This window comes from Castor canadensis, chromosome 4, assembly GCF_047511655.1.
Source record: "Castor canadensis chromosome 4, mCasCan1.hap1v2, whole genome shotgun sequence".
NCBI classification, from domain to species: domain Eukaryota; kingdom Metazoa; phylum Chordata; class Mammalia; order Rodentia; family Castoridae; genus Castor; species Castor canadensis.
Window position 1 is genome coordinate 43,705,604 of NC_133389.1, and position 23,312 is coordinate 43,728,915.

The following is a 23,312-nucleotide window of genomic DNA, read 5'->3' on the forward strand; positions in this document are numbered from 1 at the left end:
ATTTTTGTACTCTCAAGTCACTTTAGATCAACATTTGTCATGTGACTTCATAAGCAATTTTCTCTGTAAATCATAAAATTAATTTGGACAGGCTTCTCTAAGTGAATTAACATAATTAATGTGATTTTATTAATACAGCCAAAATGTTTTCTTCCAAAATTTTGACAGGCCCTATGTCCAACAACACTTTGCCACCAGGTAAAGCATTACTGTCTCCCTCCCTTGTCCCTGCTTCATCTCTAGTCCAGTATTTTCAAAGATGGACCTGTTCAGGCAGGTGTCAGATGTAGAGAATTATGTGAGAGCCCACTTAAGTGAATGTGACAATTAATAACATCTATGGATTATGCAAATTGTTCAGAGCCCTAGGCACCATGGGTGATCACAAAGAAACAAGAGAAAACAAATCTCTTTTTGTCTCTTAGGACTATACAGGCTTGGGAAAAAAGAGGTCAGATATTGGGCCCCATATCTGCAGTGAGCAGAATTTGACACGGCACCAGTGTTAGTTGTATAAAGAGTACAACATAATTTAAGGAATCGGAATGGAGTTGCCATTGGACTGATAAAATTAGCAAGACTTCTACATTTCTAAAAAAAAACTGTGACTCTACTACTGTGGCCTACTAAAATTTGTGATTTCCAAATCCTATTCCTATTAAGCATTATTTAACAAACACTTATTAACTTTGCGTAATATATTATCTTAGGTCTCATTGTAGCCATAATAGTAAACACTTTTTGTGTTTAGTTGCAAACTAAAATACTGCAGTTAGAAACGCAGTATTAAGAGATTGACCTTGGAGGTGTGGCTCAAGTGGTAGAGTGCCTGCTCTGCAAGAACAAAGCCCTGAGGTAAACCCCACCTATACACATAAGTACACACAGAGATATAATGCATATATTGGGAACAATACTTTATAATTATGAAAAGGAGATTATAGTAGCATAGATGAAGAGGAATCTGTATGTTACTGTTTAGAAAAATTTCACATAAATATTTCTTAGGGTGGAGAGAAATAACCAAAACTTCATCATAAGAAATTGTCAATAGAATAATGAATCAAGACTTGATCTACTGAAAGCAGAAGAATCATCTGAACATCAATGTGACAGGTGAGAAGGAGCAGTGTGGGTTATGAACAATGGTAAATAAGAGAAGATAAGAAACACTATAATCATAGGCGCTACTTTATGTCAGTCTGGAAGTGTTAACACTTGGCATACTTAATTTAATCTACTTTTCCTAACAACTCTATGACCTAGGAATTCATGTCCTTATTTTATAGATGAAGACAGAGTTTTCAAGCAATTTGCTTGACTAGGAATATCTATAAAGTTACAGAGAAATCTTATTGAGTGAAAATCAGGGGACTACTTGCAAAAAAGAAGTGGGATAAGATTACATAGATTCCTGGAGGAAAAAGAAAAGGACAGATAACTAAAATCCCACTAATAGGAGTAGATCAAACTTGCAATACAAAGCAAACTGTGAATATTATGGTTTGGATGTGTCTTCCAAAAGTTTTTGAGTTGGAAACTTGGTCTCCAATGCAGCAGTGTTGAAAGGGGGGGACCTTTCAGGTGTGATTGGGTCATGAGGGCTCCGTCTGCATAAATAGAGTACTGCATTCATTGATTAATGGATTTATGGGTTATTGTGGGAGTGATTGTTGTTGAAGTGAGTTCTCTAAGACACATTTATACTATCTCTCCATGTTTGATTCATTGAAAAGGGTCTCACTAGCTGCCAGGATCACATTCTTGAACTTCAGAATCATGAGCTAAATGAAACTGTATTCTTTATTAACTACTTAGTATGTGGTATTCAGTTATAATAACAAATTATGACAAGTAATTAAGCAGAGGCAGACCTAGACTAGAAAAAGAGTCTTTTGGTGATAATTGGATATAATTATCTGGTGATAATTAGAAATAATTTTAAGAACTGTGAATTTGTTAACCTATCATCCTCTGTTCTGTGGAGATAAAACAGTATTTTTGTGTGCTAAACTATTGACCTAATGGTATGGTAGATTATCAAGTTGTTAAGAAATGAATTGGAAAGACCAGAAGTGTCAGTGCTGCATGATAACACTGTAGGTAAATAAAAGATCTTTTTTCTTCCTCCACATAAGGGGAATGATGTCAGAAGGAACACAAAAGGACAACCAGGGTGACTTTTACTTGGATACTCTTGTCATTTTATCTTAGTTTTGTAAAGAAACTACTTCACATGATATTTTTTTAAGGAGCTTTTAGCAACCATTTTACTATGCTCATGAAATTTGGTGGTCAGGTATTTGGGTGAGGTATAGCAGGGATAGCTGGTTTCTGTTCTGCCATGTCTAACAAAGACATTGAAAGACTTGAAATGGAGCAGGAAGGACTTGAAGTAGAGAAGTGATTTGAAGTCAAGGGGTTTGAGTCATCTGAAAGCTTGTATACTTGGATATCTTGTGTTGGGGCTGAAGTTTCTCTGAATAGAGCACTTACATGTCTGTGTGATTGAGCTTCCTTACAACACGGTGGCTTCAGGGCATGTGATATTTCATTGAACTTTTCTTGTGACTAACATGGCCCAAAAGTAATGCCATACATATCTGTTGATTGAAAGAGTTAAATGACTTTAATTTCATTAAGTTTCTTCTGATGTCTTTCTGTTGACACAGGTGAGAGATCCAAATTCTAATTACTAGAATCTTTCTCCAAATATTTTCTAATGTTATCTTCCTTATTTCTTGGGTTGCTATTTCTTCCAGTTTTTATGCACATCGACATAATATGACCACACTGCTTAACTGCCCATCTTTATTGCAAGCTTCTTAAAGGCAAGGACTCTTTACATCTCCATGGTATCCCTATTTAATGGCCAAGCCTAGTGTTGAATGAAACTAATGTTCTGAGTATATGTTGATCATAGAGGAATTGAAGAGGTTATGAAAGAATTTTCTTATCATTTACAGTAATACATTCTGAGTGCTTTACTTATATTACTCAATTTAATCTGGAATACAACCATAGGTGATAAGTAGTAGAATTGGGATCTGAATCTAGGCCATCTGAATGTATCTCCATATACTTAATAATATATAAATGCTGATCTGAAGTCTTGAATATGGCTCTCCTTTCAAATGGAAATATGCTCCTCTTGAATTCTGTGGTTTGACCAATCCATGTACAAGTCTTTTGATATATATATATATATTATTCATATATATATAATTATCTCTAGTAATATATAATTCTCTCTAGGAATTTCTTAGATATTGGAGAAATAATTTTTTATTACATAAAATAATTTGGCTTGAGAAAATTCATACATGGAGCATATTTAAACTATGGGTTTTTGTTCAACATTGAATGCAGGAGTTGTCATGGCCAAGTGTTATTGTTTCATTTTATACTTTGAATTGAGTATGATTTCACCTGGTAGAAGTAATGAACTGATTTGTTTAATCTATTATTCACTTTCTTTTATTTTTTTCCATTAATTTCCAAGCAAGCAACATAAAACCAATTACTGAGAGCTTTAGGAATATTGAATAAAAATATACGGTGTTTTAATTTTCTTTTCAACTCACACTCATTTTTTATTAGTTAAAAAAATCTATGAGTTTTAAATTCTAATAACTATTATATAAATAAGTTCATCCAGAGAAATAAGTCTAGTCATTTTGTTTTTTTGGTAGGAGAATAAAAATCCCTACTTTTTGCCTGGTTTGACTTGGTGCTGTGTAAACTCTTGTTTACCATTTTTCAATGTGACCCTGAGATTTCACTAGCAGTGTGTAGAAACTCTTGTCATTCTTCATTTTGCAAATGGTCATTTATGTTATTATGCTAATAAGTTGAATAAGTTTAACATTGGCCTAGGAGTAGATTTGAGTAAGCTTCTGGGAATCCTCTGCAAATTCACAAAGTTAATGGCTTGACCTCCCAACTCTCCAATGTAAAATATGCTATAATGATTTTTCAGGCTCTTAGCTTCCCTGAATTAAAAAATAGCTTCCATTTACTTCACATGACATGATTCTCCATATAATCTAATTGTAAATGAATAATCCTTTGTCTTCTAAAATGATTCATGTCTGTGTTTGGTTGAGACTCTTCTTTATGACAGAGAAGAAAAAATTCCTTAGCAGATGTTCTGAACAAAAACAGTGAGTTCTTTGGAATTTATGACTCCTGGAGGATATTTCAAAGTGACAGTTCATACATTTGAGCAAAGATCCAAAGAAGAAATATGTTAATACTTTTAATACTTATTTACTTAACTTAAGCAGAAGGTAGGTAAGGTAGGGTAGAATATATAAAAATTTGGCGTGTGCCCTTTTAAGAACTTAGAAAGGGACAGTTAAATATTAATTTCTTGAACATCATAAAGCCTGAAGATTTCTTTTTAAGCTGAAGCAGTGCCTGCCACATTACATTTACAATGCGATTCTTAATGAATGGTGGTTATTCATTCATAGCCAGTACTGATACAAACTGTTGTCAGTTTAAAGGCAGGTTTTTACTATTTTTCTGTAGTTGAAATTAATGCATATGGAGGAAAATAATAGAGTGATTTTCAAGTTATTATATTGTCAGATTTTTGCTAAAAATGAAAAAGGATTATTAATAATGTATATCTTAAAAAGAAATTACTTGAAAAATTATCAAATCAATAAGAACTGATTTCAGTCTCATCAGTGACATGTTTTGTATTTTTAAAAACAATAGTGTGAAATCTCTGATGGCACCTTGCTTGTAAAAGCTATCATATTTCTGGAACAATCATGTTATGGAATCTATTTTGATAGGCTTCCACTTTTGATTTTTCTCCCTTCCCTTGATCTAGGAATTTACAAAGCAACACATAAACTGCTGTATAAGAAGAGTCAATAAATATCAATGTGTCCTCATATAAGAGGGAAAAGGAAGGCCAATTTGATTTTTTTTTTTTGAATCATGGCCTTGACTTTTATGAAGCAGATGCTGAACGGCTGGTTTTCTATCACCTGTTGCCCTCATGTGTGGGTTTATTTAGCATTGAATTCAGTATTCTTAATCCTTAGGGTCTGGGCTCCAAGCAGAAAGACTTCAGGCACATAATTTCCTTCAGCTCTATAACAGTCACAAACAGTTGGTTCTATAGTTAAGTAAACACCTTGGAAACTAAGTATTTTTGCCTGTTCTGAGTAATTTGTCTTGAAATTTATTTTTACATTAAGGATATGATTAAAATCCAAAGGAGAACACGGGGCAGCTTTGAATGAAAAGCTGAACTCCAGTGATATTTTTTCCCAGAATGACCTTCACAGAGAAGAGGACAAATAGACTAGAAATCCTCACCTAGTGCCTGATTAACAAAGTATAAACTTACAAAACAGATGATTATGCTATAATCCAGGTAGGTGGGCTGTTTCAGAAAGGTCATTATATGTTGATAAAAGAGTCACTTTAAGTTGACAACATAGGCAACTGTGCTGAAAAGTACTTGAGATTTCTGTGTTAAAAAAAGTAAGTAAATGAGATCTGTCAGGATGTTGCTGACAGTTTGAAAATCACGTTTTTTTGGGAAACTGAAGACATGTTTCCTTTAAGTCAACATTCATATGTCTCATTAATTGAATCTTTGGGAAGTAGATATTGTAAAGTGATATTTATAATGACACTAATTTGACTGGAAGACATGGTTAGTAAAAGAAGGAAACTAAGGAAAAAAACCCAGCATTATGAGTGTTGGTTTTGATAACTTTTTAATGATGTTTAAATGAAGACAGTGAAAAAATACAGAGATGTAAATTATGTGAATTCACACTAATATTTTAACTTGGTTAGTTCATTTACTTTTTATAGCAACTTATTATTATATTGGTATTTGCATTGGTCACTGGGTTGCTGTAGTTTTTAAAAGACTTCAAGTTGCAATGGTTGATACATTTCTTTTCTGGAGGAAAAGTCACTTGTTTGCTATAGAAATTACTTTTGTGACTTGAGTTTCTAGATTTGGCACAACTTGGTTTCTGTAGTATATTGGCTCTGTGGCATAGTCCTTTGGAAGTGGTATTTGGGTGGGGTTTTGCCACTCATTTAACAGAAAACTTTTGTCTCTACTTAGCATTTGCTTATCTAGAAAGTCTTGAACAATGTAGCAAATAGAATTATAGATAGAAAGGGACTTCAGGATCATTTATTCTTTTCTATGTCTTCAGGCAGACTAAAAAAACACTTTAATTGTGTAATTTTGAATTTTGGTTGGCTTTATAGCCAATGTAGGTATCTTTTAGGTGGAAAATTCAATTTCTATCCAAGGATATATTGTAAATTGACTCATAACTTTCTATAATACTTTGACTATGTAGAGGTAATTCAAAAAGGCTGGTTAAGTCATTTGAGGTCCTTTGAGAACTGTAAAATATCAATGGATATGTGTCCTTTCTCCATTTTCCAGAATTGAGCCTGCTGTGTTCACACCTAGATTTTAAAATCTCACTAGAGAAAATGAATGGGCTTATGATAACAATGAAAAGTGCCATTGCATTTTTTCCTCTCTCTTTCTTTTTCTCTCCCCACAAATCCTCTATTCCTATGACCCCCCCAACCTATTTTAGTCATTTCCTATTTCAGAGGCCCTAATAGGATGCTTTTCAAGTAGATTCACCAAAAATATCTTCTGTAATGTTCTCTCCCCAGATCCTGGTGGTGCTTGGCCAATGCCATTATCACCAATGAACTGGAGTTCATACTATCTCTATATTGTACTGCAGTGTGGGGCAAGTTTGAAGAGAAATTCTCTTTCTGTGTGTGGGTCTCTTACAGAGAGTGCTAGTCTGTCTGTGCACTAACATGATATGAAGTTTTATTGCTATACCTTCTCAGATTTCTACATGGTTTCCTTGTTCTTCTTCTTCTTCTTTTTTTTTTTAAATTATTATTGTGCTGGGGATACATTGTGACATTTACAAAAGCTCTTACAATATATCATAGTTGAATTCACCCACTTTGCCATTCTCCTTTATCCCCCTTTCCTGTTCCTGAAAAGAATCTTGGGAAGCAGTTATGAGGACCGATGTCATGCTTTCAGAATCAATCTCCTGTCCAATGGCTGAGGATGAATGACATGGTGCTAGATTCCTTTCATCTGAGCATGAGTTCTAGGCCCTCCTGAAGATAATACTTTGGAAAAACCATGTCTCCATTTGGCTGATTTGCCCAGATCTGTGTAAGCACAACTGAGACTCATGCTGTGACCACTACCTCATTCCAACTACACTACTACCCACTGCAATACTTCATGCATTTTATGAATTTAATTGCAAACGAACTTTTAAAAATAAATACTTTAATTATTCAAGGGTTTGCTTATTTGATTTATCTGAAAGAGAAAATCAGATAAATGACTATGTATGTCCCAAAGCTTTTTATTTGGAGGTACAAATATTTAAAGCTCTGATGTGACTTTATTTATCCCTCCAGATCAATTTATTTCCCTTTTATTGTAACCTTCAGAGGGAGGTGACCACAAGATTTGAGACATGGTTTTCTAAATCACTCCAATTGTAGCAAACTAGAACTCATACTCTGTTTTCTGTAAAGCCCATGAAATTTGCAGCTTCTTTTGGAGGAGCACAACAATTCTTGCAGACCTATGTTATCTTTCTTTCCATGTGCATTTTTTCTAGTTTTATTTGCCCTAAAATGCAGTTTTCAGTTTTAAAATGAATGTGACTTCACTGGTACCAGATAAGTAGAAAATGGGATTTAAACATTTGCCTATGCCCCCAAATTAGGATGGCACATGGCAAAAGGGCCTGACATTTCTGCAGACAGAAGGTGGTGCTATTGATTAAGAACAATACGCAGCCTCACATCTTTCTACTAAACTCACAATCGGGTTGTTATCATCACCTTTTTTTACTGAACAGCACAAAAAAAGATCACAGTAAACTGGAACGTATGCTGGCATTTGACTTCAGCTACTTCATTGCTTAAAAATGACCTGAAGATTGTTCCAATGCTGCTAACCTGCTATTCTTCCTGTTTTATGTAAATCTTATAAAGTGTGGAGGGAGGAGGGTTCTCAAATATTGTACGTGTTGTCTTCCTTTATGCAGTGAGGTTTAATATTATTTGCAATGACTGCAAGACATCCTAGGCCTAGGATAACTGTCTGGTTACTAGAAAAAAGAAGGCATTTAAAATCAAGGCAATATCGTTGACATGAATATTGATGTTTTTGTGAATTCAGAATACTGAAAAAACACTTTTGACCATAAATTGCTTGCTGTGTAAAAGCTATTAGAGCATGATATTCAAGCAAACTCAGAAAAGAGGTAAGAGGCCTACCTTCTCTTCCTATGCCAAACAGTACTGTGGTCACATCTGGAGGTTCCTGGTTCTGGTTCTGGGGATGAGTGAGGAGTATCAGGTACAGGAGTGGGCTCATTCTTAAGGCCCCTTAAGTGGAGGTCAAGCCACTGGAAGTATCATGGAAATAAGTCAAAATTGAAAAACTGTCTTCAAGTTTGAAAATAAGGGTTGGGGCTTTGAATCAAATCTAGTGAATCATGGGCTTACTGAAAATCTCAGCCGGCTGGACTGCTTTGTGTGTGTATTGAGAGAGGCATCCAGAGGCCTCCCATTAGTAATAGCTGACACCAGTTTGGGAGAACTGTGGTTATCTTGAAAGATCTGTTTCTGTCTAGTGATATATGGTGACATCTCTTGGAGGAACGCTGAGACTGGAAAAGAATCTTAATTAGCATGAATTGTGAGCTTGAATCTTTCCACTGAACTTGAGAACATGTAGGTTCTTCTTAAAAATCCCCCATGTTTCTCTCTAGGCTCCCTTTCTCCAGGTTTTGGTGAATCTGTATGTTATTCTGGTGGGAATAACCGGTTCAGAAAGTTGAAGAAGGAGCACTGATTTGAAAACAGATGATGCAATAAGACTGTCTCTATTTTAAATCAGGTTCCACTATTTGCTAATTTCTGCTTGGTGCCATAATTTCTCTTTTGGAGATAAAGTGAAGACCTAACTCATGGCATTGTATGAAGTCAATGAGTTTATATAGGTAAGGCATGTTGAAAATTATCTGGTTCATAGTAAATGTGACATATGGGTTTGTTATAATTTTTTCTGTTCATTTAGGGAAGGCTGTGAAGAGATCCAGCGGCAAGTGTTAAACCAGGGAGCATTCTTTCTTTCAGATAATACTCATTCTTTATGCAAGGTCATGATTCCTTTTTGTAATATGCCTTGAGACTTCCAGCATTCACAGGTGCTTTATGCTTCACAGTGTAAATGCATACCAATGGAGGCCACTGGTTGATAAGAGACAATAAGCTTTTAAACTGTACAGTTAAGTAGCTGCCTAAATGACATTTCAAACAGAAACATTCTTAGAAAAAAAACAAAAAAAATGATGTTTTATGTACTGAGATCTTCAGGTACTTTAGTGGATATACATATGTGATATTAAACATTGAGGCAAAAAACCAAATGTTTAGTGACACTGGATATGAAAGACCCTTAAAGGGTCTTTCATCAGAATTACCATGGAGCAGATGTCCTCTTTCCAAAGGGTCCCAAAATGTTGTCTCCAAATGGAGTTCCCTCAGGTTTACACATTTTGCATTTGTCTATTTTATCATTTTATAATTCCACTATTTTGTGCACTAGGGCTTGAGGTATACTTTTTTTCTTTAATAATGTCAAAGGAATGTTTTTTATTGTTTATTCATTTATTCATATGTGTATACATTGTTTGGGCCATCTCTCCCCCATCACCCATTCCCTGCCCCTCCCCACACCCCCCTCACTTCCAGGCAGAACCTATTCTGTCCTTTTATCTAATTTTGTTGAAGAGAAAACATAAGCGATAATAAGAAAGACATAGCAATTTTGCTAGCTTGAGATAAAGATAGCTATACAGAGAAATTCCTAGCATTGCTTCCATGCACATGTGAGTTACAACCCAAATTGGTTCATCTCTACCAGACCTCTTCACTACTTCCCAGTCACCTTCCCATAGTGACTTCTGTCAGTTTAAGATTACATTATTAGCTCCTCTACACTGGGCACATCAAACACTTTCAAGTTTCAGTTTCCTTCCCTTTTCTATTCCTTCCATACGTATTCTCCCCTTAGCAAGTGACCCATGTCCAATAATATTACTGAATTTGTTTTAGGTCTATGATCTGCATATGAAGGAGAACATATGATTTTTGGCCTTCTGAGCCTGGCTAACTTCACTTAGGATGATGTTTTAAAATACTTTCAATCTTAAAGACTTTAGTTTTGTAAGATAGAAAAATATGCATATGTTAGAATATATCATATAAGTGAATACTGAAAACTACATAGAATAATATTTGTGTATGATATCTATTGATAACATCAGGTTTTGATTTTTGTGGCTTCTAAGAACCTCCAGATTGGGCTGGTCATGTTGCCTCTTTGTCCCCACAACACACTCTGCTCTTCCTTATCTTTAGGAGATAGCATTGCAATTGATTAATGCTTCCCTAATTTTCCCATCAGCTCTGTATCTGAGCAAAGGCTGAATTCTGTTCATTGCTGTGTCCATAAAATTTAGCAAGATGCCTATAGTAGGCATCTCAATAACTGTTTATTTTATGAATGAAAGAAATGAGTAGTGGAAGGTTACCAAATATGTGTGTGTGAGAGAGAGAGAGAAAGAGAGAGAGAGAGAGAGGAAATTGTAATTGGAGGCACAAGATTGTGATCTGAGCTTTAAGGAAAAGATAGACATATAACTATCTACTTAATTTCTTTATAGAATTTCTTCAAGGGATGTGAGTCCCATATTTAGGTTTATATTGTTTGAGTGAATTTAGAGGCTTTGTGGAGTTTTAATATTTACAAAGGAAACTCCACTACTTGACACATGTTGAATTGTTGATCACTAAGAGAACTAAAAGCTCAAGGTCAGTTCATAGAGTTTTCAGATCACACTACATTATTTTAAATTAAATCAAGCCTTTCCAAAATTTTTGTTCTTATTGTTTTCTTTTTTCTTTTCTCGTGTTTTGGGTGGGACAGTTGTTGCAATAAAAAGCAAATGCCGAAGGTTGAAGAAGTTCTGCAGTAACCAATGGGAATATTTACCCCATTTGTAAATTGCAATTTTTAAATAATGCAATAACAAGTTTTTTTCTTTTGATTTACATGTAGTATCTGTCCAATGTCTACTAAGTTGTTAGCAAATAAATACTTCTTAAGTTGTTTGCATCTCACAGCTTAACAAATGGAACTTTTAAGCATTTCCTTGGCGGTGGAGTACTGTTAAAAAATTATTGAGACACTAAAGGGTTCCAGATCAGAAAAAGTTTGGGGATCTGTGCCCAATGATTGACCTAGAAAACTATAAATGAGGCCTCGAATGAGAAGAGTTTGGATTGTTTGGATTTTTGAAGGTGGGATGTTACCAGTGTTACAGGTTCGTTCCTGAACATGGGTCTACAACTGAAGGTCACAGCAGATAATTAAACGGAGATCTTCAATTCAAGTATAGGTAAACAATTTAATTATATTATTGTTTAATAGAGTTATTGCTACATGAGTCTTTTTATTTCCTCACAGACCATAAAGCCTTCCTAATTAAATATTTTTTCATTACTTATTGTTCAAATAGTATAGGTTCTAGCACTATGACAGTTAAATAGAAGATAATTTCAAAACTTTCCTAAGAAATATAAGATAATATTTTATTTCTAAGCTTTTCAAAACTGCTGCAAAATTCTAACACAATAGAATTCTATTCTATTCTAACACAATAGAATTCTAACACTTTGCCGAATTTTATCTGCAGCTGTTATTAGCCTTTTTAAGTTTTTAATTGGCCAAAATATTGAAATTAATGTTAAGTTATCATATTATTATGGCTTTGGGGCATCAGTCAAAATTGAGCTTTTTTCTTACTTTACATACCTAATCAACAATCAGACTTGACAACAGATTTCTTTTTATCTCATTTTAGAAAAATAATTCAAGTGACATTGGAAAAACAATACAATTTTAAATTTTAGAATCATTTTACTGAAAATACTGTTCAGTAATCACATTTTAAAAATAAAGCCTGTTAGATGTCTCTCTAAAAGCACCAATAATGTAGAGCAAGTTCCTTCAATATTTGCTAGTTGTGATATATGTAGGAAATGTTCCAGGGCCTGCATATTAATCTTGTGATTTTGTCTACCTTAAAAGAAAAGGGATGTGCATGACCCAGCAGTCAGTCTGAAGGCAGTGTGTTCCCTTGATGAATATCTTATCTTTTTTCCTTCAGCACTGCAAAGTACTTTTGTCCTTTATTTGCCACTAATGCTTATGATAAAAAATTAAATTACTGTTCATCCTTTCAATAGGTTTTCCTCAGAGGATCACTGCTGAAGAACAAACATTTAAAAGAGGATGTGGAAGGTTTAGTTTTATACACAACCCTGCTATATTATTCATTGCAATGCATTTTTAATGTTAGGGAAAGAAAAATAAAATGTATGTTAATTTCTAGGGTGAGATGGGCAGTGAATGAGGGGATGTGATAAATTCAGAGACAGGAGATGTGTGCTTAATAATCACATAAGATTTCTCTTTTTCCAGATTCTGGACATTTTTCTGCATATGGCAAGATTTTTTTGGGGGAGGATGAAAAATCTCAAGACATCATCTCCAACTAGCTAACATATCTTAGTCTCTTTATTTTTGCAGTTGAGAAGGAGGTCACCACAGCAAGCTTATTAAAAACAAAAGCAAAACAAAAGAAAATGAAAAAGAATTTCCAACTGTCAACATCACTGCTGGGATTTCACCAACTCCAGAATTGCATTCCCAGATCTCATCTCTCCATTTCATTTTACATTTCTTAATAAAGTTGGCTGTCTTGCTGTGCAGAAATAAGCCAGGTATTTTCCTAAATAGGTGAAAAGATGTATGCAAGTATTCTTTTTATTTTTTTAAAACTGATTCTCTTTTACAAGTAGAATAAATGAATAATGGGCTTTATTTTGTCTAGAGTTGTCAAGGCTAATGGATTTCTTTGTATTGTAGTCTCTTGGAATTCAACAATTTATATTCAATCCAAAAGAATTACAACAGCTGATAAGAAATAGACTTACACACTTCTTACAGTATAAGAAAGCAGATTAAACTTCATAGACTCTGTTCTTCTAACTCTGCTTCTCTATTCTGGGGAAAGAGATTGTTTAATGTAAGTAAGAAGTAGTGAAAGGGTATGAATGAGTTCTGGGACATTTTCTCAGTTTTTCCAAAGCCATGTACAATCTGTTGTCATTGGAAAGTACTTGTTTTGAATTTGGGAAGGATGGATTTGTAAAACAAAACAAACAAACAAATAAAAATCCTAGTGAATTGCTTCTTTTTGGTTGTCTGCTAAATACCAAAATAGTAATTGGTTTTACTACAACAAAAGGGCATTTCCCCAGTTACTTTTGTTGAGTATAGAGGAAAATGAAGGAGGAAGCCAGACATTTAGTATGAAATAAATGAGACATAGATTGGCTTTTCAAAATAATTAATCTTATAATCCCTGAATTGGATCCCATATGCTTTACTACATACTTTAACCCAAATAGAGATCATCTGTGACTCATTTTTTCATGTAATCACGTTATATTAGCACTTCCCTTCACCTTTTCTGATGCATTGATGTAAAACTGAAAATGACTATTGTTTAAAGTAAAAAAAATTAGAGAAAGTCTAATTTTATTTCACTGCTCTAATAGCATACAAAATAACAGATGTCCACTTTTAAAGTATTACTTCATTGATTTTGCTCTGGACATGGAGTGGTCTTGATTTTATTTTTCTAATGGTTATCACCATAGCAACTAGACAGATTATACCAAACTGTAAAAACATCATTGTAAGTAGCTACTTTACAGTGATTCATGATAAACAGGCTATATACCAATGCTGAATAAATAATAATGAAGTTCAAATTACTAGTCACAATCAGTCTAGCATAGCCAAGCACCCAAAACATTGTTTTGTCTTATTATTTTTTCTTTGTTATTTTTCCCACTCTGTTGCCAAGGTACCTAGACACACTTCATTAGATTAATTTACAGAAAGCTAGGATTCTATTTTAAAATTTCTGTTTTAAAACATATTGCTGCTGTTATATATGTCTCTTCAAACTAACTCTGATAGAGAGGTATGTTTTCTATAGAAGGGAAACAATTGATACAACTTAGCCCATTCACAGTTTTCAATTGGGCCCAGTGAGTTTGGGTCTTGGGTGTGTAAGTAATTTTCAAAGTATTTCCATCCTGCTCTTCAAGCATGGCATGTGGCCATATGAGCCATGCTGCAATATCAGCATTCAACATCTGAATCTTCTCCTTCCTTAGTTTAGGAAACCTACTATGTACAAACATGAACAGTCTTTTCTTTCATCTATAAAATTCATATATTTATGGTTACAAAACATTACTTGGAAATTCTCAACAGTATTTCTTAAAATAATATTTTCCTTATAGCCTGGTAATCTCATTCTTGAGCACTGCGGCTCAGCTAAGAAAGAAGTGGGGATTCTGTATTTTCCATGTGCTACTGATTATGAATTTTTTATGGCTGTTGTGCCCAGTGTAAGTCATAAGTCAGAATGCAATCACTTGCAAAATTACTTCTGTCTGGAACATATAGTTAGAGGAATGCAAAGATCAGAACTTGGGGTCAAATCTTGGATCTTGGCTAATTCTTCTCCAAAAATTCTTTAATGCAGCAAATAAAACTTTCATAAACTATAAGAAGACACATGAGGAAGTAAGTGATAAACATTTGGAATTTGCTTCCAAATTCACTTCCTTTTGGTCCTGAGAAATTAATTAAACAGGATCTACTCTTTCTTGTATGCATATAATATACTAATATGGTATTAAGGACTTTAAAGACATTTCTTGTTTAATTGCCATAATATTCAAGGTATATATTACTATGTTTGAAGCACAAATAACCTGTTCACAGCTAAAGATGACACTGAACCTATGTCTCTTGGACTCCAGACACATTTATTCCTTAACTACTACAGTGTTGATTGCCCAGGAGAAAGTGAGATCTGGACCCTTGATCATTTATTTACTTTTATTAATAGCTAGCACTAGAAATCTTTTGCAAAAAGATGTATCTTCATTTGGAAAGTAGTTTTGTGTGCATTCTTAGGATAGATGGGGTTCTAGAGGCATAAACATTGTCAGATATTAGATGTCATAGGTAGAGGAAAGTAGCAATGTGAGTAGTGAGGTAGAGATTAGAAGTTTGCAGTTTTTGCTTTGAGAAAATAAGCAAAGAGAGAAGTTAGGAATGTAGAGACAAAGGAGAAGAAAAAGAGAAGACACAAAATGAAGAGAAGCATAAATAAGGGAGATCAGTAGGCTTTGAGGTGGTGGGAGGTTAAAAGGAGATAAAGATGCTGATTTATGTTTCTGAAATAACTTGTATGAAACAAAAGCTCAAAAGGGAAAGTGGGCTATGCATGTGTATGTCTAAGACCTTTGCAGATCTTTTCAGATTTTAATAGGGTAAAGAATTGAAGAAACAAATCCAGTGCAGTATACCTAAATCACAAAAGAGGAAGTGCTGACATCTGTGCAACAGCTTTAAATATGGAGTGACTGTTTATTCACTTCAAGATCAGGATCAGAGTGAGGGTCCTTTCACTTTGTTCCTTAAATGCTGGTGCAGAGAAGAGGCTTATTAACTGTACTTTAGTGGAATACAGTGACCCTCAGAAATGTGATTGGCTAGAGTCAGTAACTATTACACATTCTACCATCATAATTCAATTCTCTCTATATTATACTTGGATATGGAAGGTCCCCCAAAGGCTCATGTGCTGAAGGCTTAGTCCACAGCCAATACAGCTATGAAGAGGTGGTGGAAACTTTAGGAGGTGGGACCTGGTTGGGAGAAATAGGTCACTGGGTATATTTTGTCCTAAGCCCATGATGTACTCTCCTGCCATGTTCTGCCTTACCTCACCCCAAGCCTAGAAACAATGGAATGAAATGACAATGGACTGAAACCTCTTAAACTGTGAGCCACAATAAACCTTCCTTCCTAAACTGACTGACACACTAGACTTCTTTTTTACATGGGACATTTAAAAAATTCCCATGAAGCAGTTTCCAAACTTTATCTCATAACAATTCTTTCTTCCTCCTTTGTTTCTGCTTCAATTTCTAGTAGATTCATGGCTGCTGATGAACAACACACTGCCCAAAGGACTTCAGGTTCTCTTTTCCTGGGCCTCAGGTTCTGTGACCTCATGATATCACCCATGTGTCAATATAATTACACATTTCACAAGATAACCCAACCTCTGTTTAGATTATACATATGGTTAATGGTTACCCATATTTTTCAGATAATGGAAATTTGGATTTCAAAAGGTTGTGACTAAGAACCACAAAATTAATGTGAGTAGCATTAGCATTAAATATCAGATGACAACATCAAGACCAGTGTGTGTCTGTGGTCTTGTTCTTGCCTTGTGGCTATTCACTGCTCAAGCTTGTTGCTTTGCTGTTATTTTGTAATATTTTGCATTGTCTCCTCTTGATTCTCTATTTTGTTTACTAAATTTTCTTTTCCCAAACTTATACTTAACTCAATCCTTAATCTTGTCTGCCTCTTTTATTCTTAGCAGGGTTCCCTGGTTAATACTTTTAGATTTCTCAATCTTACTTCTCAGAAAAAATTTCACACAATGGCATTTTCAAGTCTACCATGAAATTTCTAGTCATCTCTTTTCACAATTATTTCCTAGGAAAGCTAAATCCTTTCTCTTACTAAGATGAACTAAGCTCTCCTCCTCTACTCTTAATTTAATCCTAATTTGCCTTCTCAGGATCTTGCTATTAATTATTTTTCATTTTCATAATAAATTCTTGCCCACACTCCAACATCAGAGTGTTCTTTATGTCTGTAAAAGTTTAAGTTCTATTTCTCCAAGCAAAATCAAAACAAAACACAGCAAAACATTAGAAAAACACCTGCTTAGGCTAGGAGACTCATCATTGCCTCCATGTTTCACAATGCCATTCTTTCAACCTCCTTCCTTTCCTGAATACATTTCTTGAAATAATGACTATGTCCATATGTTCTTACCTCACTTTAATTCTTATACATTAGTAAAAGGAACCTCATGTCAGTAGATAGACAGTAATACAGAACTTTCTAGGAAAATCTAAACATTGAATTGGCTTGACTATGGTAGAGAGCAAGGAGATTATTACTGAATAATGAAAACTGAAAACAAATTATGATAAATCTTGCATTTTTGGTTAGTATTTTGAAGTTTTCCCTGAAATGATTTGGCTACAGGGAGGGATTTTAAGTACACGATGATAGCCTTAGGTTTGTGGTACAGAGAAAATACAGCTCTGTGAAGAATCTGCCGATGTAGCAAATACTGGGGAATTATCAGTTCAGCAGTTACTGCAATTATACAGGAAAAAATGATGAAGATGTGAACTAAGATAATATCTCTGAGAAGAGAGATAAGATAATAAGTATGAAGCTATTCTTAGTATAGAAGAGGAAAGCACTGAATGTAGAAAGTGGGGAGTGAGTTAAGCCCCACACTTTTTAGAGGCACTGAGTGGCACAATTCACTGAGATAAATGGAGGAAGACATGTGTGCATGTGGGGGGTGTGTGTGTGTGTGCCAGGAAGATTATAATTATTTTCTATCCATATTAAATTTGAGGTACTTCAACCATTTTATTTTTATCCTAGCACCAACATACCACCCACATGCACTCTCTCCTTTTACTATGAAAAAAAATGCTCTTCCTTCTGGCAAAGGACAAACTTTGGAGGTAGTTGGAACATTGTGCCATTTAAGTGATCTTTTCCCCTGCCTTACGATTAACTTCCTGAATAGATCCTTGCCATCAACATGTCCCATAAAAAAGGAAAGATTCAAAAATTCAAATGAATCTCCTGCCACAACATCGTCTTCTTCTAACCATCACCATGATCCCCTGCTTCTCACCTCAGCAAAGACTGTTAAAAGGTTTTCCATTGTGCTGCTTATATTTCTCTATATCGCTTCATATCTCACACCCCATTACTTTAACTCAGGACTTCTCAATGTTGGTACTACTTTTATTACAGGAGGGCTCAGACAGAGACTAAGAGCACACCAAAGCTTTCGGGAAGCAAGTTTATTAAGCAAGCCGGCAGTGGCTCAGCAGACTCATGTCCAAAGGCTGAGCCCCGAGAACAAAGGGGGCTTTCCTTATATACCACTTAGAGCAGGTTACAGAAATGGGGGGACTCAGCTGGTCCCATATATAATCACATGTCATTTCATTGGCCAATTTAACCTCTGGCACGAGGTGACTTTCTCTGGTCTACAGGTAACATTCCCTAACCCCAGTTTTTTTTTTTATTTTACTGTAGCATTCATTCATCTCTCTTCCCCTTCCCTTCTTTCCTGCCGCATTCTCCCTTTTGATGCTCAGACCCATTTCTGGGTCAAAGAGCATCATCTTGATAGAGACCACAGTACCAGGGGGATAAGATGGGGTAATATCAGGCATGCTCTTAAAATAAAGGAACATTCTCCCTATTAAGGTCTTGAACCCACCTAAGGTTGAGAACAAGCCCCTGAATAGGTCATTGGGACTCTATCCCTTCCAGGTCTGCACAGGGATATGGGCAAGCTTTTTTATCTTGTCATTAATCTGTAAACAGCTGCTACTCAGACTGAGATTATTCCAGGCTATTGTAGGGAAGTTAGCCAGCGGGTGAGGGTGGGGCTCCGTGTGATTGGGAGCTCCCACTATTGAGTCTCCTGAGTACTGTCATTTTAAAACTTTTGCCCCAAGAAGATCAAGTCCCCTACTGGGGTAGAGAATTGGCCTTTTTGATGGGAGATACAGTAATTCCCAATAATAGAGATTTTTAGGAGGCAATTCTTTCTCTGTGGCTGGGGGAATGCTTTTATTAAAGGGCTCTTATGGGATTAGCTCTTCTGCCTCCCATAGTCAATGATCTCTCATATTTGTTCCTCCACAAACATCAGCTAGTGAGAGGAACAGGTTTTTGGTTGTAACCGAGGTAGGAAGCTCACTTTGTATCTCCTCATAAAAGGAGAGAAAGACCTGGTATAAGGAGCTGTCATGAGTGATCATGATGAGTTGAAAATGCAGCAAAGTACCAGGGTCTGTTCCCTTTTTATAGATTAGAATGTCAAACATTTTCCCTGCTTCCCAGCCTGTTTCATTGTGGTTGAAAATAGTGAAATTTACAAGGTTACTGACACCAAGAGTGCAGTTGGGGATTGCTTCCCTGTTTGTAAAAGAGCAGCAGTTCCATGTGAGGTGTGGACCTCTCCTTTAAGCCAAGTTGTCCACCTTTTATAACTACAATAAGGGCAGTAGAGCTATTTATAGTATGCACAACTGGAGGTCCCACTGTCATATTTTGGGCATATATACTTGTCATTTAACCTGTAGGTCCTTTCTTAGGCTAGTCCCCCACAGTTGCCCCAAGGCCTGGTGTTTTTACCTATTGTGGCACACATATCAAAGTACATGGACACAGGTTTTTTGGGGTCATTAACCTGGGTGTGCTTAATGAGCTTCCCAATGCTGGTGAAGCTTTGACCTCTAGCCATTGCTTTCAAGGACAATAGGTGGGATTAAAATAGATATAGTGATCATCATGAAAGCTCATTGAGTAGGTGGTATTGTTGGGGGTATATGACCCAACAATGGTGCCTGCACAAGAATAATAAGTATGGAAAACCAGAGTTTTGATAACAGCACTACTTGCTTGAATAGTGCACATACATGAGTCACAGTCCAAAGTCCCCTAACTGAGGGGTTCCCAGGTAGAGAGCTGACCAAGATTAGCAAGAAGAATACATAGAATGGACTTATCCTCAAAAGTGAGATGGGCGACTCCTCCAGCTTCTGCTGTGTGTAGACTAGTCAGCTTCTGGAGTGACTAGAGCAGGGCTAACATGTAATTGTCTCTGGTCTCCTGGGAAGTAGGGTCCTGTTGGGGAAGGACAGGTGTTTTGAAGGTGATCTTGTAGGGGGAGGCTGGGTCATGATGCACTCCCATTTGAGGGATGCTGGCTTCACTTGGCTGTGGTGGATTCAGGGAATGATCTCTACTACTTTAACTGCAGTGGGGTGGACAAAACAACAACAAAAGGACCCCTCCAGTGGAGCGTTAGCAGTTGACCATTCAATTCCTTTATGCAAACAGCATCCCCTGGTTTATAAGGGTATTTGGGTGTTGTCAGGCTAACGGGGAGTCTCTCTCTTACCTGGTCATTGATATTTTTAGAGAGTCAATGGAAGGTCTGTATCTGTTGTACCCAGGTGTGCTGGGTACTTGGATGGAGATGCACAATAGCCTAGTTGTTTCTTTTCTCTTATTCTTTATAACCTTACTTCTAAAGTCTTCTTTTCTATTCTTTAAAGTCTCTTTCCTTATACTTGCTCTATCCCATGTTCTTTCTTAGCTTTTCTTTAGCATAATCTCTCTTAAAGTCTTTGCCCTCAGACTTGCACTGTTCTATGTTCCCTTTTAAAGTCTCAGTCCTCAGACTTGCACTGTCCCATGTTTCTTCTAATGTCTAGCATAACTTAGTAGCCCACCATTCAATCAACCCCCATCAAAAACGCCCTGTGTCCTCTTTCAGCAAGTCTTTTATGTCCAGTAGTAAACAAGGAGGTGGAACAACAGTTCTTGGGGAGGGGTGTGACACTGTAACAAAATAAACCTGTGTTCCTACTTCTCTGAAGGTAAACAATTTAGGAAAAGCAGCTGTGCTGCATTTTGCCTTTCAATCTCTTCTGCTGCTGGGGCCATGCCAAACTCAGACTATAGATCATTGAGCACAACTGTGCTTATGTCAGGTTCTCATAGGCTTCTCATAATCCACTCCCCATAGTGGGGCTTAACCTATCCTGCTAGCAGACAATATAAAGAACCATCTGGGTATTTTAGGCTCCCCTACAACCACTCCAAAAACTCTATTGACTATGATCTTATCTAATGACCTCTCCAAGGGAAGCAGGCCAGTGTATTTCACAGAAGGTCCTAAACTTACCAGGAGTCAGTCTGACCCCATAATCTCCATTAAATCCCCTCTTAAAGTTCTAGGGTGGTGTTCTTACACTGACCTCCTCTGATTCCTATTATTTGCCAAACATTTAGACATAGACAGACAGAAGGGATGAGGGCTGTGGAGAGGAGGTAAGGAGTCCTCCTCTCCAGCACATAGGGGAAAACAAATAACACCACTCACTTTGTCATCTCCGGCTGCTCCTCTTGCAGAGATTTAGGTGTCTCTTGGCCATAGTGAATCCGTGTAAGCCCCAGATCAGAGGCCCTGTTAGGGCTTACCCTAGACCATATGACTTCACTATGGACCCACAGATCAGGACTCCACACCGGCTTTATAACCAGGCTATGTCTCAGGCTCACACTTTCACACATTCTCACACAGCATAGTACTTCCATCTTACTCCCTGAAACTGAAAGACATGGTTTTACCCCCCACCCCAAAAGGCATTACTCGGGTGCCTTTTGAGAGTTGATTAGATTCCCCTTCTGCCTCCTGAGGCAGGCCTGAATTTGAATCCTGATTTTTACCAATATGATGAACACGGCTCCTAGGTTGGTTCCCAAGCCTTTCCAGTTTCCTTCATGCAACCAGAACTTGCCTCCTCAGCTTGCCAGGAGAGAGTATCCCTCCCCCAGATCAACATGGTCCTGAGGTGCCTGGCAGGTGCAGCTCTCCTGGGAGGCTGGGGACACTGAGTCGGCAACAAGGAGGTGAAAACACCACCCTACAAATCCCATATGAGCCCCCAGAAATGGTTATGAGGGCTCAGACAGAGACTGAGAGAGGGCACCAAAGCTTTCAGGAAGCAAGTTTATTAAGCAAGCCAGCAGTGACTCAGTGGACTTGTGTCCAAATGCTGAGCCCCGAGAAAAAGAGGGCTTTCCTTATATACCATTTAGAGCAGGTTACAGAAATGGGAGGTGCAGCTTTTCCCATACATAATCACATGTCATTTCGTTGGCTTCTGTAACACCTGGGGAGAGGTGACCCTTTTTCTGATCTCCAGGTAACATTCCCCACCTCTGGTTTTTCATTGTTTCACTATAGCACTCATTAATCTCTCTTCGCCTTCCCTGTCTTCATGCCACACTTTGGGCTGTTCATTTCTTGTGGGGAGTTGTGCTCTGCCCGCTGAGATCCTTAGTAGCCTCTCTGGCATCTACCTACTAGGTATTAGTAGCACCCTATCCCTAGAATCCAATTCTGACAACCAAAAAATGTCTTCATATATTACTAAATGTTTTCTGGGGACTTTTTTCTTCTAATCATACCCCTACGAACTTACATTCATTCTCAGTGCTCCAGATGTATGATCGCACTTTTTGTCCTCTAAGTACAAAGCTAATTCCTCCCTCAAGACATTTGCTGTTCACGATGCCTCTTTCAGATCACTCTTCTCTAAGCTTCTCTCCTAACTCTTATTTTATTCATGCCTCAGGTAAAATATAATTTTTCAGTGAAGCTTTAGGTTGACCACCTAAAAATTAGTAACTTCTGCCAGTAATATTTAAAAAAATTTGTTCTTTAATCTTTATTTAAAGCTATTTACAGTATAGTATTTCTTTTTTTATTGTTGTGCTTAGTGGGGGTACACTATGGCATTTACAAAAGTTCTTACAACATATCACATGTATCATATTTGAATTCACCACCTCTACCATTCTCTTTTATTCCCCCAGAGTAGTTTTGACAGGTAACATTTTGTCATTTACATACATGTGTACACAGTATTTGCACCATATTCAACCTCCTACACCCCTTCCCTATCTCCTCCTTCCTCCCACTGGTACCAACTGTCCCAGACAGAACCTGTTCCACCCTCCTATTACCCAATTTTGTCAAAGAAAAAAATAACATTTTTCTTTATTTAAGATAACTACACAGAGAGTTCCCTTATGACATTTTCATATATACATGTTTATAATCCAATTGGTTCATCTCTTCTAATTGTGTCTTTCTAACTTAGTCCCCTTCTTAAGGTGGTTTCAACAGGTTTAACAGATTGTATTTTCATTCTTACAATAAAGAGTACGTCAACCATATTCATCTTCTTTTCCTCAATTCATATTACTGCTTGTCATTTTTATTTATGTACATGATTACTATTTTTCTTCTTTTACTAAAACTTGAGGGCTGGAAAAGCAGAGAAAGTTATCTTGTTCTAATAAGCATCCCTTGTGATTAGATACA